The sequence below is a fragment of the Corvus cornix genome, chromosome 6 (assembly GCF_000738735.6).
Source record: "Corvus cornix cornix isolate S_Up_H32 chromosome 6, ASM73873v5, whole genome shotgun sequence".
NCBI classification, from domain to species: domain Eukaryota; kingdom Metazoa; phylum Chordata; class Aves; order Passeriformes; family Corvidae; genus Corvus; species Corvus cornix.
In genome coordinates this window covers 23,865,698-23,881,002 of record NC_046336.1, presented here as the reverse complement: position 1 = coordinate 23,881,002, position 15,305 = coordinate 23,865,698, and the positions used below count along the sequence as shown (strand labels likewise).

At 40.8% G+C, this 15,305-nt stretch overlaps 1 long non-coding RNA gene across 3 annotated transcripts in view; it reads right to left on the bottom strand.

The window, feature by feature from the left end:
* LOC104697851 overlaps nucleotides 1-15,305 on the bottom strand; it is a 146,321-nt gene that overhangs the window by 77,053 nt on the left and 53,963 nt on the right. The window contains exon 1 of one of the 3 annotated variants that reach the window (XR_753228.4): nucleotides 1,114-1,245. The exons of the other annotated variants lie outside the window; for them this stretch is intronic. This is a non-coding gene — a long non-coding RNA (uncharacterized LOC104697851). Of the gene's footprint in view, nucleotides 1-1,113; nucleotides 1,246-15,305 lie in introns of those variants that run through there. 3 annotated transcript variants of the gene reach the window in all.

Here is a 15,305-nt window from a genome sequence, read left to right as displayed (position 1 = left end):
CAGCAGAGCACTAGTGAAAGCAATCTGCTACAGTTGGCTATGTATTCATCCTGATATTTGGAAGGCAGCATGCAGAGGGACTTCAACAGGAATAAGCCCTTTCTGCTCTTTGCCTGTATTTCATCCCCTGCCTCAGCTCTTAAAGATCTAATTTCTCCTGCTAATATAGCTTAAAAACATGACTGTAATAAGGCAGTGTTTTCCTTAAACTAGAATGAATTTTAAAAACAATTCTCTGTATATAAAGTCTAGGTAGATTTATTTTTCTATTGAAAATTAAAGTTTACTTTTGGCAGATGATGAGGGAGAAATGGGTTAGTGGAAAGCAAAGACGTATTCTACCCTTGACTTCTTTTGTCCGGTCATCTTTCCTCCATTTGCCAGAAATTACAAAGCAATTGAGTTCAAAGGCACCACACATTGTGAGTCAGAGACTGGATTTCCAGCGTGTTTATGTTGGATGTATTTGCACACTGGTTGTAGCGAGCGCTGTGGCCCCACACCAGAGACAGACATGCCCACGCCCCCACTAGCAGCCTTCCAGCACCTGATGAAACAGGAATTCCTGGCTGGGTGGGACTCCCTTAAACCCTGCATATTCGGAAGAAAACAGTTTCATATTAGCACAACAGATTCCTCATCAGTGCTTTTTTCTTGTTAAAGCACGAGACCCGGGCCAGACTCTGAGCTGGCTCAGGCAGCGGGGCAGCGCGGCTGGGGCAGGTGGGCACGGAGCCCCTGCCCACCATTCCTGCCCCGTCTGTGCCGGGACAGGCTGGCGCTGCCCAGCCTCGGCTCCGGGCACCGGCACAGCTGCTGCCAGGGCCTGGGGGAGCGGCGTGGCAGCAGAGAGTGCCAGCCAGCAATTAAAGCAGACTAACAAAGAGCCTCGCCCTGCTCCCCGCCCCTGCCATGTACCTCTGAGCCAAAACTTGCACTTCTCTAACCCCCCAGTGAACCTGCTCAGAGCACTACACTGGCAGAAAACTCACCCTACCAAATGAACAAACAAAAATTTGACAATGTTTCTGCCAGATTTCCTCCCTCCACCACTTGAGCCAAGTGCTGGTGCTGCAGCAGCCAGCCAAGGGGCAAGGAATGCAGCGTACTAACCATTAGCTGAGTCCCATTTTGATAGCAGCCAACACCAGATCATCTTGGTTAAGGTGTCAAACCATATCCTGATGAGACACAGACAGTCTTCATAGCCTGCTGTAGGCCTTAACGAGGGGATGGACAAACATAGCCTTCAAAAAGCTCCCCTGACAAGACCTGAACGTACAGAGGACGTCAAATCTGGCAGACGCGCTCTGCACTCCCTTTCTAAGGAGGAGGGAAACCCAAGATCTTTTAATAAGTAAGAGGAGTTAGAAATAGAGGAGGCACTCATACATGACAACAGATGTTATGTCAAGGTCATTTTAAAAAGCTTTCAAATTTTGAATTTTTACAATTGTATTCGTGCCCCAAGGATGCTTGAGAAAAACAAGAAAAAAACTCAGATGCAAAGAAAGCAACAGTCAGAAGTGTGACTCCAGGGAAGGGCAGGGAGGGAGGGCTCTGTAACATGAAAGTAGCTGAGGAAGTGAACATGGAAGCTGAGAGCACAAGAGTGCCCATTTGGGGCACAAGACACTGTCTTTAGTTTCGGTCGATGAACAGAGCCACACGGGAGAGACACACAGTGTGCACACAGAATGCTTCCCTTCTCCATTTGAAAGGCATGCTTAGGTCAGGAGCTCTCTCTGGGCTAATTGCTTGAGCCTGAAATGGCAGTGCTGGTGTCTGGGAAACTGTTTCTATTTATTATAAGCCTCTCTGTTCCCCCGGCTGTAACCAGCACAGACTCCACAGGCAGGATCAGACCTTTCAGGAAGGGGATGTCACACTGCCTTGCTGGGCAACTGATGTCACTGCCTCCTCTGTTTGCCTTAAGCACGTTAAGGAAAGTTAAGGCTCTCATTCCAATTTTTTTTTTCATGCAAGCTGCTTGTACTAACCAGCTGCCAATATTTCAAATGGAAAATGTGGTTGGTAGGGCAGATTAGCAACTTGTGTTGTCCTGTTTCTAACTGGTATCACGTTATCACGTGCTAGTGGCTGCAAATGTGGATGCAAATGCACCTTATGCCAAAACACTGTATTAATCTTCGAATTCCTGCATGGTAGCAGTACTAAAAAACAAAGCTTCTCTTTCTCTCCATAAAAGAAAGAAGGAAAAGAAAAAAATCAGTGTGGGGAAAAATTCCCCCACCTGTAAGGTTTTTCTCTTCTTCACTGACAATTTTTGTGTGTGAACTACAGTAGCTTTTTGTATTGAACGCTGGCCACTCCTAACTGATGAGCTCACTGCTGTTTGCATCCTGAAGAGTCATTAGGGCAGAAACTCAGCAACAGCAAATCAGTTGCTTCACTGAAGAAAAGAGAGCAGTGTTGATTTATGTCAGCTGAATCTAGATTCATCCTGCTTAAAGACACAGATTGTTCCAGTAAGGAACCTCACTCAGCTTACAGGGGAGGGATGAAGCAGCACTTAACCAGGTCAAAGGGCAGGTGGGGAACCACAGATATTTCCAAACTTACAGAGAAAAAAAGCCCCACCACTAGGCTTGAAAGATGTGTAGTAAAGAAATTGCTAATTATACCAGTACACTAGTCCTATGAATTTTTCAGGAGGAGAGTCACACAGGCCAGGGGACATTTGATTACTTCGTGGTGGGAGTGTAAAAACACATGCCCAGGAGCAGCAGCAAAAACATAGCTCCTCAGGCAGCAAAATGCCTTCTGGAGTTTCCTGGTACTGGTGGAGCAAGCAGTGCAGGGTGGAGTGACTGCAGATTTCTCTATTTGCTGAAGAGGTACAGTGCTTTTTCCCCTGCAGGGGGAAAGGAGTATGTGGAGGTACACCCTTCTCCCATCAGCTGTCTGCTATCCCTTCCCTTTGGAAGTCACACCTTGTTATCAGCTCCATCTCCCCCCACTCCCAAAATGCATGTGCTGCAGTTTGTACAGATGCCATGTGGCACATGGCATAACATCTTGGGGAAACAATGCACTCACTTCTGTTGTTCAACTGATATTAACTCTGTGTGCTCATTGCACTCTAAGAATCCCTTCTTGGATCAGTGATGCCATTACTGCAAATAGCAGTAGAACTACAATAGACTCTATCATTCTTTCCTGCATTTGAATTTCATCTTGTACTGGTTGGTGCAGTTTTTTCTGGGAGGCCACAGTTAGTTCCCATTGTTTTACTCAATACAGTTATATTGGTACTTCTAACTGTTTCAGGACAGCAAAAACTTGTTTGCTTTTATTTCATCCTCCTCTTATGTATGGATGCAGTCATAGGTTTAAATGTGCTATGGCTCACAGTTGACAGCTGTGTAGGTTTCTTTTCCAGTATTCTAGAAATTACAGTTTGCCTTTCACAATTCCTACTACATGCCACTCCTACTGCTCAGTTGTTAGGCAGCAAAGCACATTAAAAAAATAAAGAAGAGAATTAGAGGGTGTCAATTCATTTTAAAAGAAAAAAAGCCACTGAAAAGCCACATCACTCAATTCTGATTCAGAAAAAGATCATGTTCATACCTGGGCAACAGTGCATTTAGTACTGCTACACTGTGCAAGGACTCTGTGAACCTACACCACAACGCAGTATTTCCCTGCTGTTCTGTTGTAGGGAAATACCACGACAGACTGTGAGGCAGTCATGGTAAATATATCTCTCGGAAAAGTTAGTTTCTTCAGCAAGTAGTTAGAATACTACGCAGTATTCTATTTACCTGGATTTTAGAAATTTGTTTTGGCATTTGTCTAGTTAGTAGGACTGGCTGAAATATTCTGTAGCAGAAGGAGTTAACTATGTGGAACTGCTCTTTAACTGAAACGTTTTTTTTGTCAGGGGCAGTAAATACTCAAGGTGGGGGGGTGGTGGAAATAAAAAAAAAAAATCAAAGAATTTTGCATTTCCCCCCACATTCTAGGAATGCTTTGTCTTGATTTGTTTTATTTGACAGTTACTTAGTAATTATTCAAGTCTGACATTATGAAAACTAATGTTATTCCATAGTATAAACAGTCTTTGAAGGTCAGGTGGGAAAAGAGGATATAATCATATCTTTGAAGTACACAGTTTATCATTCCAAACTAGAACAAAACCACAATTAAAAAAATGAGAGAGTTCTCAGAGTAACAATTTTGCCTCCTGACTGATAATTTGTTTTTAAGACCTCTGCATTTTTTGCTTCATGAGTGATCTGCTGAATGGCCTTGTACAAGTCACTTATCCTCTTTATGCCTCAGAGCAGATACGCCTGAGAGAGATACACATGAGCTATAACCATGTGTCATTATGCCAGGGCATTGCAGTGTGTCAGCCTGACTATTATCTTCTTCTACCTACATGGGGTGCATCCATGCAGATTTTGCTTACCTAGACAAGTCTACCATTTGCAATTTCTAATAAATGGGGTAGGGAACATATACTGTAACTGCTCAAAGTTTAGAGAAATAATCCCTCCCTCCCTGCCCCAAACAACAACAGTCATTTTCCCTCTGTCTCTTGTGACTGCAGTTCTTGGAAGCAGAGCTGCATACGTGATGCAGCTAAAGGCAATTGGTGGAGGTACTGTTTTCAGCTGCATAAGATGTGATCTCCTGTTCCATGACAGCAAGAAAATTCAGTGCCTGTTTTTATGCAATAGCAGAGAGATGTGATTGAAATGGCAAATACACTCTAAAAAGAACAGACACGTCCAAGGAGGGCAGGGGACACAACCGTGTGGGCAGCAGCCCTGGGGATAGGGATCTGAGTGGCAAGACCATGTAACAAACATTTTGAGGTGCATTATTTTTAGCTGCTCTGAGATTATCAAGTTGCTACACCTCCGGTTGCTACAGCCAAAATACACCCCATAGTTATAAAGCTTCCCTTCAGAGGAAGCTGCAGGTTTAGATGAGCTCTCCTGCTTGAGTGAAGACCTTTCCTGCTAACTACAGATCTATATATGTGTTGTCAATTGTGCCACCCTGGAAGCGCTTCATCTACTAACAGCAGAATGTTAGAGGATATTACTGCTCACAAATGCAAAGTTACAAAGATTATATTAAGCACACATTAGGATACCTGACATTAACTACAGCATGTTTACACAGTTTATCTTCCCACAGCCTGTCTGCTTTAAATGCCTTTGCTGAAGTGGCAGGTTTCCATTCCACAGTTACCTGAAAGAGATGTGAGCAGGAAGAAACTCTCGAAGCTGCAGCTCTGAGCTAGCCATATGTTACTTGCAGATGCAGAACACTTACCGATTAAAATTCAGAGCAGCTGTGTTCAATGATAAAATGATAACTAGTATCAGCTCTTTATCCAGGGAGCTGAGCCACCATCATCTGTATAAGGGAAAAACAGTGAACTGTTTCCAGTGAACTGGATGGAAAGTCATAGACAGCCAAAGGAAGGACACAGAATCCCAGGAACTCGTTTTGTTTGCAGCATTTATCCAGGTCAGCTCACAAGGTGAGGAATCCTTAAAGGACCTGCACATTCCACAAAATCAGACTTATTCTAGTACATCCTTAGCACTTTCTTCACTCTGTGTGCATGGGAAGCTCCCTTTTAAAGTTGCCATTCCTATTAGAAGCACTTTTATTATCTTATCCCTTCTAGTTTCAGCCTCAGCTCAGCAGTTGCTATTTAACTGGCAGCTGATCCTCTGTAGCTGTGTGAGCAACCAACAAAGGTCTTCCCACTTTTTATCTGCTGCTCTTTATTACAACTGGAGCTGAAAAATGAGATGACACATCAAAAGGATTCGGTCTGGATTTCAAATGTCATAGTATTCAGGGTTTTGTTGATTCCCTGGTTTTGGATTCAGACCACTTTAAAAAGTCAGTCCCCAACAGCTCATTTCACCTCCAGATATCAAGTTCCCCCACACAAACTCACAGTGTGTCTGGCTACACAGTCCCAAACCATTTTACTCTGAATTGCCTCTTACATGCTGCCCCTCACCCTGATGACAAGTCTCTGGTAGCATTTGACAGTGGCTTCCACTGTTTGCCCTTTGCTCTCACAGTTGCTGTTGCCCTTTCCACCATGGCAACAAGAGGGTGTTGCATGGACCAGCTGACCCCTTTGTGCTGGGCTGTAGGCACTCCATACTCCTGATCCATCTTCTCTTGAGTGATATTGTTCTCATTAAGGATTCAAATCCATTACTGGAAGGAGGCTTGGGACATAATGCATCTTCAGTGTTTCTTTTTGTGAACACTTATTTTTCCTTCTCCCTTGTAATTCTTGATTTAATTAAACCCTGAAACAAAATCATTCAGGCTTACTCAGTAGATGTTACTGGTGTTCTCAAGACAAATCCTCTCACCAGTAAAGCTACAAGCATACACCCCAGTGGGCACATGAGTCAGCCTCCTGCCAGTGTGGTACGGGCTGTCAGGGTTGGAGGAGTAAGCAACAAACTCCTTTTTTCATGGCAATGCACATAGGTGCACTCTTTCCTCTGAGAATTCTGGTGATTTTCTTATTTCTGCCCCTTTTGGCAGTGAGTCCAGAGAGGGGTGGCAAGAAGGCAGAATGAATCCTCAGATTTTCTCCCCGCTTTGGGCACTGCAGTCCACACCATCCCAGTGCATAGAGCACCTCGATTTAGTTTTCTCCAAGATCTACACTCTCCTGCTGCGGGAAGTCTCTGCCACTTGTATCTCACTGTGGGCTCCAGATCAACGATGCCCTCAATCAGTGCCTGGGATCATTAAGTCATGATCAACATGCTTTTGATCAGTGCTTAATCAACTGCAAATCCAAAGTCTCAGAAATGAAAGATTTCCCCCACATGCTGTGTTTTTGCAGTTCCTCACATAAATGCGAAAGGCTTCAAGAAACACAGCTAGGGATGAACGGCTGCAGTAGACAAAAGTCTGTTCCCACAAATACATTACATATGCAGGGCTGTTGCTTTTAAAAATTCTCTTCTTGTGTCAGAATAGGAGACTTACAAGCCTTTCTTCATTTAAATATGAGTTTTTGCTACCAGATTTCTAAATGATAACCTAGACCTTTGCCTATTGATAGTACCACTTTGACCAAGATGTGAATGTGATGCACCATCCTCTGCATCTCTTTATAGAATGATATTTTCATTCATTAGTTTTAGCTGAAAGCTGGTGTGGTCAGGAGCCTTGTTTCACTTGTCAGTCAGGACCTACAAGTAACTGAGTAGTAATTTGTGACTGGGAATAATGACAGTTTTTCTCCATCATGGAGTCAGTGGAATTGCAGCATGGCAGTGGCCAGCAAAGATGTTTCAGAGCAAATCACAGCCATCACATATAGGTGCATGCCAGAAACTTTACCAGAGTCCCAACGCTATCACAACCACAAGCTCTTAGCAATTCTTATACTTGAAGGCAGTTCAAGCATCCTATGCCAGTTTTGCACTAGAATTTACTAATATTTTGTGGCTGTAATTATGAAGATCAACAACCTTTCCTTCGTATAAATATATACCCGTAAGCTGTTGTCCACTCCCACTAGCCTTACTTTTCTCAAGACCCAGGTGTCAATTTCACTTATTTTTAACCTGGAGACATCCCTAGTTTTCATTCTTGTAACTGCTTCCTACAATTTGTTCTGTCCCCTTGGATGCTTCCAACCTACATACTATTTCGCTTAACTCCCACCCCCTCCTTGTAAATCAGGAACATCTTCAGAAGCCTGTCTTTCTTCCATGGTCTGGTGCCAACACACAACCTGACAATGAAAACTCCACAGCTTTTTGGTTTTCACAGCAAGTTTTATCACTTCACTCTGCCCTTACCAAACAAATAAGCAGTGCAAGAAAAGCTTCATTTGTGCCTTCTGAAACAGGGTTCAGTACTGTTGTCTGTACAAAGAGTCACTATCTGTACAGAGAAGCCATAAAAAATAAAAGAACAAGACAGAAGGAACCAACATGTGCATTTAAACCCAGGGGAGCAATGAAAAGGCCAACTGAGTGACTAGTTAGGACTAATTAGTACAGAATCTGACCAATTTTTCTATTCAACATTCGTTTCATATATTCTTAAAGAAGTATTAATTTCTAATCATCTGACAAAACTCCACTAGCTGTTAAATAATATGTTCACAAGGTCTTTTGCCTTGCAAGCTTAGGAATGTGCCCTCCTTCTTGCAGCACTGAAATATGAAACCTGAGAAATTGCAGGTTTTTATATGCTACTGAATCACTTCAGAGGCAGAAGCACAATGCATCTCCCTTCTGAACAAAGTTGTAATAACTAGAAATAACTGAACAGAATTTAAAACTAACCTCTGCAAGAGCAGGCCATTTTTGTTACTTTAAATGTAGGGGAACTGTTTGTTTTTGTTTTGTTGTTATTTTTCAAAGCACATTCCATGTAGGAGAATTCCTATTTCCTTTTGAGGCACAGCTAATCCAAAAGTTAAATTTAGAGGGCGTGGCACGGCAGGGAAGATAGGACACTAGCCTTGCTAAGACCACAGTTATACAGAAGAAAGATGAGAAGATGGAGAAATGGGAAACTCACTGATTATTTCCATTTGCTTTCTCTTGCTCAGGCATAATCATAGAAGACAATGCTGGAGATGGATACATTTTAAAAATCATAAATGTAAGGCGCAATGAGGCAGCAATCCACAGCTGCAGAACATAATAGTACAAAACAAGGAAAACACAAGTATAATATAAATTGCTATGCAACCAGTGAAGATGGAAAATATTAAAACTGTAAATGGGACAAATAGTGGAAGAACATGGATTACTAAATCATTAATGTGCAGTAAAACTAGTTTTTTATATCAGTTAAAATTAAAGTTGAATTTCTCCAATTGTCATTCTGGTTTTGTGTGTAAATTGATTAGCAGTAGCAATTGCTGCTTTAAAAAAAACAAACAAAAATCCAAACAAGAAAATCTCAGCAATCAAAAAAAACCCGCAAAGCCCCACCAACCTCCCCCCAAAAACTGTTTTAGCATGATCCCATAAATTGAGTCAAGTTTTATGATTACAGATTTTTCTGTTTCATAAAGTACATAGAAGACACTTAAAGTCTTTGGGAAAGAGAGAAAAAGAACAAATCAGCTGTTGGTGTACTAGAGAGCTCTGGATGTAGTCAAAAGATCTTGCAGTTCAGACACAGAAGAGTTTAAAGGGGAATGTTTTATTTGCTCCTGGAGATAGTCTGGATTGTTTAGGAGCAGAAATTTATTACTGGCAGTGAGAATGCAGCTGATTTTCCATTAGCTGGTATTACTGGGCAGTGGAAGGGTCACAAGCAAATAAAAGCTTTCAGGTCTGCCACATCTCAGGTAAGTTAACACCAACTTGGAGCATGTGGAATTTCAAGTTTTGAAGAAGATCAACAGCCTTGTGGCCTCTCCTAGCCCTGCACCTCCACTTCCCTGTTCGTGTGACAAGGTCAATAATGAAACAATGCTTCATTTTTGTATGTTGGGGAGCAGAGGCTGAGGCTCAGCTGGAGACCAGGAAGGGAAACCCATTTTATAGAACTGGGAAACCACACACAGCACAGGATGCAGCATGAATGACTTTGTTTTCCTTTTAAGAAGCACCCAAATTCTTTCATAAAGAACATTTTCATCAGCCAGCAGTAATAAACTCCCAGGCCTCGATGCATCACTGATACTATTCTTACCCCCTTAAACAATGGGCCACACTCCAGATCCTCTGAGGAAAGCAGAACACATTTGGAGAAAGGCACAGGGGCCTTAAGCCATATGACAAAGCCTACAATACACAGCAGTAGGCGCTAAGGCTGCTGACAAGTGTCCAGGCACCACCAGGCTCCCTAAATAGACAGATCTGTAACAAGTCTGATGTTTCACAATTTCCAACCTGTAAGAACATCAGTTGCTAAACACTCCACCTTCATGAGTTTAGAAAGGAGAATTTAGAAAGGAAGTAAGTTTAATAAAATCCAAAGGCAATTAAAATCCAAAGGCACACAACATTACTGTTAGTCTTGTAGGTAACACCAGAGTCTATGTACATTAAAGTTTGCACGAGTGAAAGCCATCTTGCATCACAGCAGAACTATTTGAGCTGGTGGGCACAGATGCCAAGCTAACACAAGCACCAATGTGCACAGTTGCAGCAGAACTGTTCTATTGAACAGAACTGTTCTATGTTTGCAAGTATCTGCGAACAGCGAGGCTAATGGCAAGTTTACCAGCAATAGGAGAGAGCTTTTTATCTGTGTGATAGCAATTTTAAGGCTTAATATCAGCAGGAGATGCAGTAACAGTGATGCACCCCTTGTTCTGTGTGTTCTGGACTTTCTTTTGCACCTTTTGGCTTATGGCTCATCAGCCCTTATGGCTCAAGGTCTGGACAGCTGTACCATTCTGGTGCCCAGTCTTACAGCCATATCCCAAAGAGATAACCCAAGATTAGCTCCCCATCAGGGTTAGTACCATATGACTCAGTAAGAGACCAGCACTTCCATTAATATCTATATTTCAACGCATAACATTATTAGTAAAAGTATGAGATCACCAATAAAATAAGAGAGAAATTTAATTTATTTTTTCACTAAGACTCTAGCCAGTGTTATCTAAATCTATGGTCAACATGGTTTTTTACACTCACTTGCAGTATCACTCATTTTACACATCCTACACTGCTAGAGCACACTGTGCTTCTGCTGATGCCAATAACAAACAAACCAAAAAGGTATGCAACAAAAATCTACACACCAGACCTTTGCCTCTAGCAGAAAAAGCTTGCAGCTACCCCCACTAAAGTGCATCCACCTCACAGGGGGCAAACAGCAAGAGCTCAACAAGCAACTGTTCGTGGCTAAGCAACAGTTTAAGATGAGATTTGTAGAAACTTTGACTCTCTGCCACCTTCCAGTTTACTCAGCTTGATTTCTCTCATGCTTCAAATAAAAAAAGATATATGAAAACATAAAGTATTCCACAATAAGTTTCACAGCAAAATATAACACTGGGCACCAAATAAAACAACAACCAATACAAACAGTTTGGTAAGATAGATAGAAATTGGATTACTTACAGCCCTAGCAACCTTCCATCATCTTCTACAGAGAGTGGTTGTCAATTAGAGTTATATGTTTTAGTAAACTTTGTTGTTTGTGCTAAAAATGAGGACAATAAAAAAAAAGAGGGGGGCACAGAAATCTGTTTAGGATTAACCCCTACCTCTGAGGTTGTGGTAACAAAAGTATTCCAACTCCCTTCCTCACACTATGGGCCCTGGACAGCAAATGAGCTGTGTCATCTTTCTCTCATGCAGGGCAAATTCACAACATCTGGCTAAACAAAAAGATACTCTCCCACCAGAACCTCATCATGCAAAACAAAGTTCCTGCAATTAAGCCAATCCGTTTTACCCCACTACTGCTGTAGCTCAGCCCCACTGTTATAATCCTTTCTTGTTTGTATTCTTTGTGTGGCTCTTTTTATACAATGTAAAATACAATGTAAATATGCATTTTATAGTCAATGAGTACAGCTATTTTTGAGAAGGGATTGGATCAGTTTTGGAGAGTAAGAGAAATGTAAAATGAGCACAGAGGCAGAAAAATTGAAATTATGTAACAAAGCATATCCTAGAAGGGCATCTAGGTTGTAAAGCTAAGTACTTTCAAAGCTACAAAATACTAAAATTAAATTTGTTTATGCAATTTTTTTGGAGAGTACTCTTGTGGCTATATGGTATAATAAAATCCTTAGAAAGTGATCACATGCAATCGATTCTTCTGAACTCTCTCCCTTTCATTGCATGAAACAGACAATGTTCACTTAGCAAGAAGCTATTCACTCTTTTGTGGGTTGGTTTGTTTGTTATTTTTTATTATTTTACTCAATATCTGGCCCATGCCTTACACCCAGTATAATAGTATACATCTGCTGAAAGTATAGAAGTATTAGTAGGGTTTCGGTCAATTTTATCCTGTGTGTTATATTGTATCCAGCTGTCCCACTGGCAAAGATGATTTTAACATATCCATGGCATGAGAATGGAATGAGCCAGACTGCAAATACAAAAGTGGGACAAAAATTGGTAATGTAGGAAATACCCTATACTTTTTGGTGTCTGGTTCAAGATGTGTATATTCTGATTTTTTTCTGTCTCATTCCCTTCTCTCAATGACTGTTTACACAGGTTAAAACAGAAGGAAGGTGGTAAGGACAGAAGCCCATTTAACCATCTGAATACTGAAAGTGAAGTTTCAAATGAGAAAAATGTTACTGTTGTATCACTCTTATTTTGCAAACAGAGGAAGCAAATTTAAATACCAATTTAGGAAAACTAGTGCAAGCTCCTATGAGGATATCACCACAATGGTGCAGTGTATTTCAGTATTTTTATTACTCCTGCAACATTCTTTGGCATTCATGCTTCAGTTTTTATTTCAGACCACTATAAAGAAAGTTCAAATTGCTGTAAGGATTTCCATAACCAAAATAAATTTTGAAAAATAATGCATAATTGAGCTAGATTCATGTGACTCTGTATGCACCCTGTAAGACTGTCTACTTTCAGAAGTCTCCTCTTAGATCAGTTGCTGGATTCCCGCAAACTACTCAAAGTAAGTGGTTCTACTTTTGTTTTGATCATTACTGCCTTATACAAATCTACCTGAGCTTGTAGTTTCTTTATTCTTTTCTTAAAGCCAGTTTCTGATACGGGACTGTAGCTAATATATCAATCACAAGTTCCCTGTTCCAACTTCTTTTGGAAGAAGTGTCACTGGAAGCTCCGGCCTTGTGCTGGAGGAGCTCAGGTCAGCATTGCATTATACACCTGCAGACTGGTACACTTCAGTTCAGCCAAAGTATTTAAGACTTGTGTTTGACAGAGCCCTTGATAAATGGGTCTCTGCCAGAAGCAGCACAGTGAAAATCAGAACACCAGCAGAACAGAAAGATTGCTGGTAAGGTAGGAGATTGCAGAGGTTTCTGGGGATATTTTCCAAATGAAATATTTTCATGTCCTCTATGAACCTGGCTCACCTCCCTATCGCTGAACATGAAGACAGGCTTTAGTCGTCAGTGACTTATGTGGTTTTATATTGATCCAAAATCAGTGGCCTGGAGCTTTTCCTGAAAGATCATTTAAGTACCACAACTATGTTTTCATCTCTGCCTTTAGTCTTGGTTCATCTCAGACAGACAGTAACAGCTTTCAGGAAAATATCTTTTGGGTAACAGGGAAAAGAGGAAATAACCTCCGCTATCAAGGATAAAATCGTCGAATCATAGAAGCTTTTAGATTGAAAAAGAGCTTAAAGATGATTGAGTCCAACCATTAACCCAACACTGCCAAGTCTACCACTTATCCATGTCTCTAAGCACCACATCTACATGTTTTTTAAATACTTCCAGGGACAGTGGCTCAACAACTTCCCCAAGCACCCTGTTTTAATGCTTGATGAGCCTTTCCATGTAGAAATTTTTCCTAATATCCAATCTAAACCTCCCCTGGTACAATTTAAGGCCATTTCCTCTTGTTTTGCCACTTTTTACCTGGGAGAAGAGTCTGACACCCACCTGGCTGCAACCTCCTTTCAGGTAGTCGTAGAGAGATAGGTCCTCCACCTCCATGTAAGCCCATAGTAATTACAGTTGATCTTAATTAGTGTATCTTAACTTTAATGAGTTATGGGCATAAAATGCAAAGTTGAACAGTTTTGAGTGCACTGGTTTATTAACAGAGACAAGCAAGTCAAAGTCAAATAAAGATCATACCAGCTTATTGTTTTAAATATCGAATTACAACATCTGCAGCCATCATGAATTCCATGTCTGTGTTCAAGTATTCATATGGGGGTAAGATAAGGCTTTTGCATGGGATTTAAAGAAAACCATTTTAAACTTCCAGACCATGGGAGCTAAAGCTGCAAAGAAAATTCACTGCCTCTCAGTACAACTTGTAATACAATTAATGTGATCTAGGAACAGAGTATTTACAGGGCAATTTGCAGTATGTAAACTGTTAAGCACAAAATGGCACTCTTTAAGTCATTAAACACAATTCACCTTCATTAGAGGCACAGTTGCGATCCAGGGATTTCTTTTTTTGTGAGTGGGAGCAGAAAAAAAGGTTGTTGTCAGGAGGATGAGTTCTGTAGAATTTAATCAGGTCTAATACCAAGTAAAAGTGATCAAAATTATGTTTGATCAACACAACTCACAAAATATTTCTTCTCAACAAAACTCGGATATTAAGCTTATTAATGCACTCAGGAATTCACCTTTAATATGTAACTCTAGAGCACAAAGCAGTTAATGTGATCACAGTCAAATTGCAATTAGGTTTCATCAAGACTGATATAATGGTATTTTCCTTCATGCTAGACAAACTGTTAGTTAAGGAACTATAGCATCGTTTCGCATGCTTTCTGGTTTTAATAAGCATACAGACTTGAAAAAGCCCAATAGTGGCTGCGTTTTAGTATGTTTTAATCATCCCAAGTAGTAATTCCTAAACTGAAGTCTAGAACTATGTACAGATTTAACTGTTTCACTGAGTGATTTTAAAGATTCAAATTCAGTTTTTCTTCCTGTGATTTATACATCTGTTAGGGCAAATAACATTTTCCTAAGGATCCTGGACCTCATTAAGTATAAATTACCTTTCCTCATGTGAAATTCATGCTGATTTCTACCAGGAGTAAGTTTGGGTGCAAGTACCAAACACTACAGTCTTGTTTATAATTTTGAAAAGATGGATGGGCCAGAGGGCCCATCATTCTTGTGTGAAGTTTCCATGAGCTCTTCCAAACTAGATAAATGCAGCCTATGCATGTGACTTCCCATCTGTGTTCACAATCTAAAGTATAAGTTCAACAACACCGTTGGTTTGTACAAGCAGGAACAACTCTAGTGTCAGTACTTATGTAGAAGGCAGTAGGCCTTACTCTTACTCATGTGGATGACAAGAAGGAACAACAAAAGTATTTCTGACTAAAGGAAACCCTCAAAACCCAGATCAGGCCTCCTGTAAGAACTCAAGAGACTTTCACACTGAAGACTAAAAGGTATAACGAGAAAGAAGAATTTTCTTTTCCTAAGAAATGTGATGTTGGAGTCACTATTTTACTACCTTCTTATTTCGAGCAGATATGATCTAGTGAGCCTACAGCACACAACTCAGACTCAAAAAACATTACTAGACAAAAATTACTTGCAAAAAGAGAAAACTAACAACTGCCATGGATTTTGATTAAGAGAAAGAAATAACTTATTTCCCAGCATCCAACTGAAATACAATTCT